At 41.8% G+C, this 8,722-nt stretch overlaps 1 protein-coding gene across 2 annotated transcripts in view; it reads left to right on the top strand.

Moving 5' to 3' along the window:
* SPPL3 (signal peptide peptidase like 3) overlaps positions 1-8,722 on the top strand; it is a 149,807-nt gene that overhangs the window by 22,417 nt on the left and 118,668 nt on the right. The gene's annotated exons all lie outside the window — the stretch shown is intronic.

Genomic DNA, 8,722 nt, shown 5'->3' with positions numbered 1-8,722 from the left:
TTCTGAGACAGAATTTTATTCTTGTTGCCCAGGCTGGAGTGCAGTGGCATGATCTCAGCTCACCACAATCTCCACCTCCTGGGTTCAAGCGATTCTTCTATCTCAGCCTCCCAGTAGTTGGGATTATAGGCGTGTTCCACCATGCCCTGCTAATTCTGTATTTTTTAGTAGACACAGGGTTTCTCTATGTTGTTCAGGCTGGTCTCAAACTCCTGACTTCAGGTGATCTACCTGCTTCGGCCTCCCAAAGTTCTGGATTACAAACGTGAGCTATGATGCCCTGCCGCGCGCGCGCGTGTGTGTGCGCTACCACGCCCTGCTGTGTGTGTTTGCGTGTTTGAGCTACCACGCCCTGCCGTGTGTGTGTGTGTGTGTGTGTGTGTGTGTGTGTGTGTGTGAGTGATGGAGTATCTCCCTCTGTCGCCAGGCTGGAATACAGTGGCGTGATCTTGGCTCACTGCAACCTTGACCTCCTGGGTTCAAGTAATTCTCCTCTCTCAGCTTCCCTAGTAGCTGGGACTACAGACACACACCACCACCAGCTAATTTTTGTATTTTTAGTAGAGACGAGGTTTCACCATGTTGGCCAGGATGGTCTTGATCTCTTGACCTCGTGATCCGCCCACCTCGGCTTTCCAAAGTGCTGGGATTACAGGCATGAGCCACCATGCCCGGCCTTGTGAACCTTCTTGTATGTTTACCTGGAGTTCACATTTCAGAGTTTTCCTCGGATTTATATATCTGAGAGTAGAATCTACCATTCTCTTTTATGGTGAGTGCTTTTTATGTGCTAAGAAATTCTTCTGTAGCCTGAAATCTTAAAGACAGCCTCCTATATTTTCCTCTAAATAGGAATAGGTTAGGGTTAGGGTTCAAGCTTTGCCTTTCACATACAAGTTTTTAATCCATCTAGAATTAAGTTTTATATATCTGTGTATGGATTACTTAGGAATCCGCTTGTACCAGAATGATAAAATAGTCTCTTTTTCCTCAGCGGTCTCTATCATTACCTCTGTGATTGGTTTTAAAAAGCCAGGGTCGGCCGGGCGCGGTGGCTCAAGCCTTTAATCCCAGCACTTTGGGAGGCCGAGGCGGGTGGATCACGAGGTCAAGAGATCGAGACCATCCTGGTCAACACGGTGAAACCCCGTCTCTACTAAAAATACAAAAAATTAGCTGGGCATGGTGGCGCGTGCCTGTAATCCCAGCTACTCAGGAGGCTGAGGCAGGAGAATTGCCTGAACCCAGGAGGCGGAGGTTGCGGTGAGCCGAGATCGCGCCATTGCACTCCAGCCTGGGTAACAAGAGCGAAACTCCGTCTCAAAAAAAAAAAAAAAAAAAAAAAAAAAACAACAAAAAAAAAAAAAAAAAAAAAAAAAAAAAAAGCCAGGGTCTAGCTCTGTTGCCCAGGCTGGAGTGCAGTGGTGCCGTCATAGCTCACTGTAACCTTGAACTCCTGGCCTCAAGCAGTCCTTCGCCTTGGCCCCCCACAGCACTGGGTTTACAGGCGTAAGCCACTGTGGCCAGCTGGAGATTGTGTGTCTCTGTGTGTGTATATGAAAGTAATGTTAAAATGGTAAATGGTGTTTTGTTATATGATTTTTTCTATTTAATATATCTTGAATGTCATTTGGTACCGTTTAATATGTAACCAGCTTTTGTGGATACATAGGAGACCACTATATTCAATCCCTCTAGCTTTTATTATAAATCACTTTCATTCCTGATCTTCCAGTCTCCCTCTCCAAGAAAGCTTATAACCAGTTTTCTTGGCCAGGCGCAGTGGCTCACACCTGTAATCTCAGCACTGTGGGAGGCCGAGGCAGGCAGATCACAAGGTCTGGAGTTTGAGACCAGCCTGGCCAATATGGTGAAACCTCACTCCACTAAAAATTCAAAAATTAGTTGGGCATGGTGGCGCGTGCCTGTAATTCCACCTGCTCTGGAGACTGAGGCAGGAGAATCCCTAGGACCTGGGAGGTGGAGGTTGCAGTAAGTCAAGATCACACCATTGCACTTCAGCCTGGGCAACAGAACAAGGCTCCGTCTCAAAAAACAAAAACAAAAAACAGTTTTCTTTCCTTCTAGAAATGTGTGCATGAAAGCACATGTATACACAAAGTCCTATGCAGTCCCGCTATTATATTGCAGTAAAATATAGCGTAAAATTGACCATTTTTAAGTGTCACTGAACTCAGTGGCATTAAGTACATGCACATACTTACCCAACCATCACTGCCGTCCCTTTCTAGGACTCTTTAATCTTCCCAGATTGAAACTGTACAGTAGTCCCCTCTTATCCACATCCCAAGACTCCCAGTGGATACCTTGAAACTGCAGATAGTACTGAATCCTGCATATACTGTTTATTCAATCTGATAACCAAGATGGTAACTGGTGGGTAGTAGGGGTAATGTACATATACAACATAGAGATGCTGGACAAAGCGATGAGTCACTTCCCAGGCAGGAGGGAGCGGGAGCAGGACCGCATGAGACTTCATCATACTGCTCAGAATGGCTCACAATTTAAAACTTATGAATTACTTTGTTTTGGAAATTTCCATTTAATATTTTCAGACTATGGTTGACTGCATGGAAGGCAAAACCATAGATAAGTTTAATGAGAACTACTGCACCCATTAAACTCTTAACTCCTCATTCCCCTCTCTCCACACAAACCCTGGCAACCTTTGTTCTCCTTTCTGTCTCTGTGAATTTGACTACACTAGGTACCTCATATAAATGAACTCTACCAGTATTTTGTTTTGTTATTGGCTTTCCCACTTAGAGTGATGCCCCCAAGGCTCATCTGTGTTTTAGTGTATCTCAGAATTTCCTTCCTTTTGAAGGCTAGATAATACTTGACTGTATGGATAAAACCACATTTTGTGTATCTGTTTGTTTGTTGATGGGCAGTAGTCGCTTCCACCTTTTAGTTACTATGAGTAATACCGTGAATATTGGTGTACAAATATCTGTTCAAGACCCTGCTTTCAGTTCTTTTGGATATATACCTAGAAGTGGGATTGCTCAATCATATAGTAATTGTACATCATTTGACTGACTTCCTTCCTTCCTTCCTTCCTTCCTTCCTTCCTTCCTTCCTTCCTTCCCTCCTTCCCTCCTTCCCTCCTTCCCTCCTTCCCTCCCTCCTTCCTTCCTTTCCTCCCTTCCTTTCTCCTCTCTTCTTCTCTTCCTTCCATCTGTCTTTCTGTCCGTCTTTCTTTCTGTCTTTTCTGTCTTGACAGAGTCTTGCTCTTTTGCCCAGGGTGTAGTGCAGTCGTGCAGTCTTGGCTCACTGCAACCTTTGCCTCCTGGGTTCAAGCGATTCTCCTGCCTCAGCCTCCCAAGTAGCTGGGATTACAGGCGCACGTCACCACGCCTGGGTAAGTTTTGTATTTTTAGTAGAGACAGGGTTTCACCGTGTTGGTTAGGCTAGTCTTGAACTCCTGACCTCAGGTGATCCACCTGCCTCAGCCTCCCAAAGTGCTGGGATTACAGATGTGAGCCACTGCGCCTGGCCAACATTTAATTTTTTGAGAATTCACCGTACCATCTTCCATAGTGACTGCAACATTTTACATTCTCACCAGCAATGCATAAGAGTTTCAGTTTTTCTACATCCTCACCAACACTAGTTGAATTTGGTGTGTGTGTGTTTTTCATCAGGCATCCTAATGGGTATGAAGTGGTATCTCATTGTGGTTTTGATTTGTATTTCCCTAGTGGTTAGTGATGCTGAGCATCTGTTCACAGGCTTATTTGACTATTTGCATCTTTGGAGAAGTGTCTATTCAAGTCCTTTGTCTGTTTTTTAGCTAGGTTGATTGTTGTTGAGCTGTAGTTCTTGATATATTCTGAATGTCAGTCCCTTAGCAGTAATAATTTCTTTTTTCTCTTTTTATTTTTTGAGATGGAGTCTCCCTCTGTCACACAGGCGGGAGTACAGGATCTCGGCTCACTACAGTCTGCCTCTCAGGTTCAAGGGATTCTCCTGCCTCAGCCTCCTAAGTAGCTGGGACTACAGGCACATGCCACCATGCCTGGCTAATTTTTTGTATTTTTAGTAGAGATGGGGTTTCACCGTGTTAGCCAGGATGGTCTCGATCTCCTGACCTGGTGATCCGCCCACCTTGGCCTCCCAAAGTGCTGGGATTACAGGCATGAGCCACTGTGCCTGACCAATTTGCAAATAATTTTTCTCATTATATGGGTCGTCTTTTGATATTGTTAATAGTGGCCTTTGGTGCACAAGTTTTTACTTTTGATAAGGGTCATTTTTTCTGTCTTCTGACATGTGTGCCGTGGTGTCACATCCATGAAATCTGCCACATCCAATGTCATGAAGCCTACCTCTTTATTCTTCTAAGAGTTTTTAGTCTTAGCTCTTACTTGTATGTCTTTGATCCATTTTCGAGACCATTTTTGTATAATAGGGTCCAACTTCATTCTTTTGTGTAATTCATTTTTAATAGGACAGTCGTATGCACCATATATACTGAGATTGATTGTCTGGGTTTTTTCACTGATTAACGTGTCTCCATCCCAGTGTTTTCTTTTCGTCCTGTCCTCCAGTATCCCGTTGAGTAGTGTGAGTCCATATGTAGGAAAGCTTTTGAACATGACTACCTTCACTAACAGTTAAAATGAAAAGAAGATCAAGTAGGATTGTTAAATCTAGGAATGAAAAGTGAGAGAAAAGTCAAAAGCAGTGAAGAGAAAAGAAGAGAGGTGGAGAGTATGGGAAGTTCAGGTATCACCAACTTCTGCTTTTAGGACAAATTGCAGTTTTATTGAAAATTTGTCAGGCACATTGTTAAATTCTGTGTATATATAATTTTTTAAAAACCACAATTGACTACGTATGTGTATATATAACTCATCTTTAAATCAGTTCCCTGAAGTGTAGGTATTGTTTTCCCCATTTTACAGTTGAAAAACTGATTACTTACCCAAGATTTTATAGTTAATGAGTGGCAGATGTAGCATTTGAACACAGGTATTTTTGACTCTGCAATTAATGGTTCTTTGTGATAATGAGAACCTTTAATCAAGTAAGCTTGAAAAAGGCTGCATATTAAATCCGTCTCATGGAAATTTGGTCTGAATTAGCATATTATGAGCTCTGAGAAGTTGGGCAGTAAAAAACCCTGTTTAATTTTGCTTGAAATATTAAGATGCTCACTTGCTCAATAGAAGAGTTTGCTCGGCATCTTGATACCTGGAACAGTTCTCATTTTACACTATTTTGGGAAGTACAACTCGAAGTTGCGTTCTGTTTTCTTGTGTCAAATCAAAAGACAGTAAGTTAAATCCTAACTTGGTCAAGAAGAGAATCAATCTGTAGAATTCTCTAACGCAGACCAGGTGTGTTGCTTTTGGGGGAGGAGGAGATGAGGAATGTCGGTTTATGCTTCAAAGTCTACTGTGATATAACTCAAAAGTAACGTGTTTTTCCATGGAAAATGGCATGTGACTACAGCTTCCCTTGTCCACATGACAGGTATTAAGCTGTAGCTTTATTTTACTTTAGTTTAGTTTTATTATCTTATTCTTAACCTTACAAGGAATGCAAGACCATAGCTTTATTTCAGTGTGTATGATATGGCAAAATAACACAACAGAAGGATTTAAGGCATTCATGTAAAGATATTTAAGAAAAAATAATTTTTGACCAGCAATACTTTTTACATATGGGCTTTGAGTTAAGGATTTTATCTCGGTCATGAATTGTTCATTTTAGTTATGACACTGATAAGCTGTGATTTAGGAAATGAAAGATTATCTCTCTTATGGGTGTATTATTTAAATATTAAACAGAAACTCATGTCAGAGATGGTCAGCAAATGAATGAATCAGCAGCCCATTTGCATTTAGCTTGTAAGAGAAAGTCATTTATCAGCTGAATTGAGACCCAATCCCTTGATTAGGCATTGCTTTTAGTATTCAGTAGGGTAATCCTATCTTATGTTTTTACAGAATGTTCTTTGATATTTTTGCCCACTTATTTTTCCAAGTTTCCAAGTTCTGTAAAGTACCTTGTTAATGATTTTGTTGGAAGTATGTTACAGCTGTTATTTAACTGGGGCAAAATTTTCATGATGTTCTGCTATATTCCTTCTTTACAACTGACCAAGGTATGTTTTTTTAATACTACATTAATTACCAAATATTTTATACTTTTTGTTTAATGAAGATCTTCATTTTTTTCCTAGCTGGTTATTACTGGTATGTAGAAATACATTTTATTTTGGGCTTTAAGATTCCTTTCTCATTTCTCACTTTGAGATTTTTATTTTCCTGTTTAATTCAAAAAAATTTTTTTTTTTTTTTGAGATGGAGTCTTGCACTATCGCCCAGGCTGGAGTGCGGTGGCACCATCTCGGCTTACTGCAGTCTCTGCCTCCCAGGTCCAGACAATTCTCCTGCCTCAAGTAGCTGGGATTACAGGTACCTGCCACCATGCCCAGCTAATTTTTGTATTTTTAGTAGATATGAGGGTTTCACCATATTGGTCAGGCTGGTCTTGAACTCCTGACCTCAGGTGATCTACCCGCCTTGATCTCCCAAAGTGCTGGGATTACAGGCATGAGCCACCACGCCTGGCCTAAAAACGTTTTTTTTGTTTTAAGATGGAGTTTTACTCTTGTTGCCGAGGCTGGAGTGCAATGGTGCAATCTTGGCTCACCACAACCTCTGCCTCCCAGGTTCAAGCGATTCTCCTGCCTCAGCCTCCCAAGTAGCTGGGATTACAGGCGTGTGCCGCCACACCCGGCTAATTTTTGTATTTTTAGTAGAGGCAGGGTTTTTCCGTGTTGGTCAGGCGGGTCTCGAACTCCTGACCTCAGGTGATCCACCTGCCTTGGCCTCCCAAGGTGCTGGGATTATAGGTGAGCCACTGTGCCCAGTCCTTAAAAAATTTTTAATCAGTGCTTTGCCTAAAGTAAAATCCATGCATTTTAAGTATACAATTCAATCAGTTTTTGAATACATGCTATTGTGAAACTGCTACCATAATCAAGATGTATAGCATGTTTTTCCATTACTCCAAACAATTTCCTTGTGCCCCTAGGCCCTTGGCAACCACTGATTTGCCTTTTGTCATTATAGTTTTGCCTTTATAGAATTTTATGTAAGTGGAGTCACACAGCATGTAATCTTTTGAACTTGGCTTCTTTCACTTAGCGTGAGTTTGAAATTATCACCCATGTTGTTGGCTGTATCAGAAGTTTATTCTTTTTATTGCTGAGTACTAGTCCTCTGTAGATATCAGATTTTGTTTACCATTCACCAGTTGGTGAGCATTGTTTCTCTTCTGGTCTATTACAAATAAAGTTGCTGTGAACATTCAAGTACAAGTCTTCACACGTCATTTTATTTCTCTTGGGTAAATACCTAGGAGTGGTATTGCTGGGTCATATGGTAAGCATATGTCTAATTTTTAGAGAAACGATCAAACTGTTTTTCAAAGACTGTAGCATTTTATATTCCCACAAGCAGTGTATGAGAGTTCTAGTCGCTCCCTGCCCGTGTAAGACAGTGTATGCTGTATGTGTTTTGACTGCTTCATGGACCAGCTCAGCCATTCCTTCACCTCTCTCCTGCCCCTCAGGCCTCCCTGTTCCCTTAGACACAACAGTATTGAAATTAGGCCAGCTAATAGCCCTGCGATGGCCTCTGAGTGTTCAAATGAAAGAAAGTCATGCCTCTCACTTTAAAATAAAAACTAGAAATCATTAAGCTTAGTGTGGAAGGCATTTCAAAAGCTGAGATAGGCCAAAAATTAGGACTCTCACCAGTTATCCAAGTTGTGAATATAAAGGAAAAGTTCTTGAAGGAAATTGAAAGTGCTACTATGGTAGCAGTTACAGTAGATGAGAAAGCCAGACAGCCTTATTGCTGATATGGAGAAAGTTGTAGTGGTCTATAGAGAAGACTAAACCAGCCACAACATTTCCTTAAGCCAAAACCTAATCCGGAGGAAGGCCCTAACTCTCAATTCTGTGAAGGCTGACAGAGGTGAGGAAGCTGCTGCAGAAAAGTATGGAGCCAGCAGAAGTTGATTCAGGAGGTTTAAGGAAAGACACCCTCTTCATATAATTACAAGGTGAAGGAAAAGCTGCAGCAAGTTATCCAGAAAATCTAGCTAAGATCATTGATAAAGGTAGCTCCATTAAAAAACAGATTTCCAGTGTAGATGAAATAGCCTTATATTGCAAGACAATACCATCTAGGACTTTCAGAGCTAGAGAGAAGTCAATGTCTGACTTTAAAGTTTCAAAGGACAAGCTCACTATCATTAGGGGTTAATGTAGCTGGTGACTTTTAAGCTGAAGCCATTGCTCATTTACCATTCTGAACTTTCTAGGACTCTTAAGAATTCTGCAAAGTCTACTCTGCCTGTGCTCCATAAATGGAACAACAAAGCCTGTATAATAGTACATCTGTGTCAACAGTATGGCTCACGCCTGTAATCCCAGCACTTTGGAAGGCTGAGGCGGTTGGATCACGAGGTCAGGAGATTGCGACTATCCTGGCCAACATGGTGAAACCCCATCTCTACTAAAAATACAAAAATTAACCATGTGTGGTAGTGTGCACCTGTAGTCCAAGCTACTCGAGAGGCTGAGGCAGGAGAATCGAACCCAGGAGGCAGAGGATGCAGCGAGCCGAGATCGCATCACTGCACTCCAGCCTGGGCAACAGAGCAAGAGTTCATC

The sequence above is a fragment of the Cebus imitator genome, unplaced genomic scaffold (assembly GCF_001604975.1).
Source record: "Cebus imitator isolate Cc_AM_T3 unplaced genomic scaffold, Cebus_imitator-1.0 Scaffold434, whole genome shotgun sequence".
Lineage (NCBI taxonomy): Eukaryota > Metazoa > Chordata > Mammalia > Primates > Cebidae > Cebus > Cebus imitator.
This window is presented reverse-complemented; position numbering and strand designations above follow the sequence as displayed.